Raw genomic sequence first — 4,188 nt, forward strand, 5'->3', positions numbered from 1 at the left:
ATATGACAACAAAAGCATAAGCAGCAAAACACAAAATAGATAAATGGGACCTTGTAAAAATGAAATACTTTTGTTCATCAAAAATTTATCAACAAAGTGAACAGACAACCTACACATTAGGGGAAATTTTTTGGAGACCATATATCTGATAAAGTTCTAATATCCACATATATATATTTAAAAGAAAAAGAAAACTTCAGTTATGTAAGAACAAAAAGTGTACAAAAAAACACACAACCCACCCAAAAAATAGACAAAGAACTTGAACAGACATTTCACCAAAGAGGAAATATAAATCCCCAGCAATTGCATGAGAAGATGCTCAACATCATTACCAGTTCCAAAACCAAAAAACCAAACTCATTGCCATTGAGTCAATCTTGACTCATAGCAACCACTCCTTGGTTTTCCAAAGCAGTATCTCTACGGAAGTAGATTGCCCAATCTTCCTTCTGAGGAGTGGCTGGTGGGTTTGAATTGCCAGCTTTGTGGTTAGCAGTCAAATGCTTTAGGCACTATGCCACCAGAACTCACCATTCAAAACCAAAACCAAACTCAATGCCATCGAGTCTCATCCAGCTCATAGTGATCCCTCCTTGGGTTTCCGAGGCAGAATCACTATGGAAGTAGATTGCCCAGTCTTCCTTCCAAGGAGTGGCTGATGGGTTTGAAGTCAGATTAGCAGTCAGATGTCTTAGGCACTCCACCACCAGAGCACCCCATTAGGAAGATGAATATCAAAAACAATGAAATATCAAATATCCTCATTAGAATAGCAATGATAAAAAAGAGAAAAATGGAAAACGAGGTACTGGGGAGGTTGTGGAGAAACTGGAACCCTCTTCCATTGCTGGTGGGAATAGTATAGCCATTGTGGAGAAGAGTGTGGGAATTCCTCAGGAAATTGAACATGGAATTACTACATTGTTCTTGTTAGGTGCCATCAAGTTGGCGCCAACACATAGCAACCCTATGAACAACACTGCGCAGTTGTGCACCATCATAACCCTTGATATACTTGAGCCCATGGTTGCAGCCACTGTGTCAATCCATCTCTTTGAGAGTTTTCCCTTTTTTTGTTGACCTTCCACTTTGCCAAGCATGATATCCTTCTCCAGGGAATGGTCCCTTCTGACAACATGACCAAACTAGGTGAGGCAAAGTCTGACCATTCTTGCTTCCAAGGGGCATTACAGCTGTACTTCTTCCAGGACAAATGTGTTCATTCTTTTGGCAGTCCATAGTATTTTCAGTACTTTTCACCAAAACCTTAATTCAAAGGCATCAGCTCTTTGGTCCTCTTCATTGTCCAGCTTTCACATGCATATGAGTTGATTGAAAATACCATGGTTTGGGTTAGCCCCACTGTTCTGGTTACCTAGTACCGCTCTGACAAGAATATACCACAAATGGGATGGCTTGAATAGTTTATTCTATTACAGTTTGGAGACTTTAAGTCCGAGTTCAAAGTGCCAGGCTCTAGGGGTTGGGTGAAAGCCCCTCAACCTTGGACTTTAGCTCTGCCTCCTGCTCCCAGCCTACTGAAGCTAGAGGCTTTTCTTCACTCATACAGCTGCTGGCTGCTGAGACTGACAGGCCCAAGGTTGACAAGTAAAAAGGCACAATCCTGATGTTACCAAACCACACAGCAGGCCATGAATTCAAGTCCATTGAAAGTCCCAAGGTTGGCAGAACATGACAGGCTGCTAAACAATGACACAACTACATGCAGGGTTCAAGTGTGCCATAGCTAGAGACTGTTCCCCAAGGCTTCTCCTTATATACGGGAAGCAGACCATATCCCTAAAGCAGCTACTCAGCTGCTCACAGTAGATTCCACCATGGAGTTGATCACCAGTCTCATCATGGGGAATACTACATCCAGCTGCCCAGCCACTCAGCCAGGCTCAGCCAAGATGACACACAAACTTAACTACTACACCCACCTTAGTCTTGAAAATGACATATTTGCTCTTTAACACTTTAAAGAGGTCTTTTGCAGCGGATTTTCCCAGTGCAATACAACATCTGATATCTTGGCTGCTGAATTACCATGTTGTTGTTGTTGTTGTTATTTGCCATTGAGTCAGCCCCGACTCATATAAGTCAGCAATCCCAATCCTAGAATATGCTTATGGGTGTATGCCCAAAAGTGAAAGCAGGAATGCAAACAGAAACCTGTGCACCAATGTTCATTGCAGCACTTTTCTCAATAGCCAAAGGCTGGAAACAACCAAAATGTCCATCAGCAGATGAATAGATCAACAAAATGTGGCTTATATATAAAATATTACTCAGCTTTAAGAGAAGTCCTGATGCATGCCACACAACATGTGTGAACCTTGAAAAAATGCTGAGTGAAACAAGTCAGTTGCAAAAGGACAAGTACTGTATGATCTCATATGAAATAATACATAGAACCAAAGATTATTAGTGATTACCAGAAGCGGGAGGGAAGAGGAACTTTTCCTTAGGGAACAATGCGTTAATGGTGGATAATTTGGAAAAGAATAGTGATAATGGTCGCACAACATGAATACAATCTATGTTAGATTGTGCATGTGAAAATGTAAAGTTTATTAGAAACATGCATATATATATATATATGAAACTCAGTTAAGGTCTTCAATGGTGGGCTGTTCCCCACCTCCACCATTACTGTTCTGATTATGATTATGAAGGCACTTACCTGAAGATAGCCATAGTCATGCCTTGAACTGCTGACAGGTCAGAGACGGTGCCCCACAGCAACCACCCAAAGTCTGTTCCAGTACACAAAATCACTTCTTCCCACCTCTTCACGTGACTTGTGAAGTGAACACCCTACTGGACATAGTGCCAGATTGCACAGGCCTGTTTGTGTTCTCTGTGTACCACCAGGGGGAAAGGAAGAGCTGGACTGACTACCAGGCTCAGATCAGCTTAGCAACAGAGTACCTAGCCCAAGCCCAGCTCCCCTATGAATCTGCTAAGGAAGTGAAACAGACCTGATGGGAATAACTAAGGGAGTGAATGGCAGAAGTGGAGGCTGCTAGCCAGATCCCCCCCCCTTCTTGGAATCTGGCAAAGTGATACAGATACAGATAAAGTGTTTTCAGGTGCACCTTACAGTAGGGATAGAATGTGAGGTAGGGAGAAATTATATTGGAAAAGGATAAAAATATGATTATATGGATGCAGACTGAATTTAATTTTTAATGGAGGTACAGTTTGTGGCTGCATTGCTAGCATTCTAAAATTTAGACTATACCTTCCATCTGTGTCTTAAGATTAGTCAATACAGAGCATGGCAGACATGTATCAAATTTTTTTTTCATTAGAGGTAGATACTGGGTGCTTCATTTATTGAAAACATTCTGTATTTTTTGCATTATAAGTAAATAAATATCAAGAGCTTGAAAATATTTTTCATACGAACTGTATAAATATACATAAAACAAATACATGTTAACACATTTCAGTGACGTGTTTATTTCCTAAATTGTTGACTTTTCAATCACAGAAGGACAAATACTGTATTAGTCGACCATTGTAAAAAGTCAAGGTAAGGTTTACATATGAAGGAAACTTCCTTTTTTTTGTTACCAGGGAGGGGAGGGAAATTTGCTAGATAGGTAAGAGACAAGAATTTATTCGGGTGAAGGGAAAGGCAATATACCAAAATCGAGTGGCCAACACATAACACTAAGGAAATGGAAGACACAGAGGCACACAAGAGGTACAACAAAGATGAACACTTTTACATATACAATACCGCATTATCAGTAATAACAAACATTAATCTACAGTGTGTTAGACTGGGTTCTCTACAGAAACAAAAACCAGCAAAGCATATATATATATATAAAGAGAGAGAAATTTATCTTAGGAAAATGGCTCACAAACGTATAGAAGCTGGCAAGTCCAGAGTCCAGAGTCCCTGGAGCAAACATTAGGCTGGAGGCTTTTCCTAGCTTCCACAACCACAGGGGCCAAGAAGCTCAAGGCAGGCAGTACACTGGCTGTTGACTCCAATGAATGACGAATCCAAATCTCCAGGCCAAACGGTGGACTGCTCACTTAATGGACAGTTGTAGGCAGCACAACAGAATCCCAATCCACAGAAGAACATCTCTCTTCCCAGGATGTCCCTGGATATCCTGGAAGCAAGCCACACCCCTAGGGAAACTCTCCTTGAACAGATTGGCC

Source organism: Orycteropus afer, unplaced genomic scaffold (assembly GCF_000298275.1).
Source record: "Orycteropus afer afer isolate SDZICR_OR568_19922 unplaced genomic scaffold, OryAfe1.0 scaffold00015, whole genome shotgun sequence".
Classification (NCBI taxonomy): Eukaryota; Metazoa; Chordata; class Mammalia; order Tubulidentata; family Orycteropodidae; genus Orycteropus; species Orycteropus afer.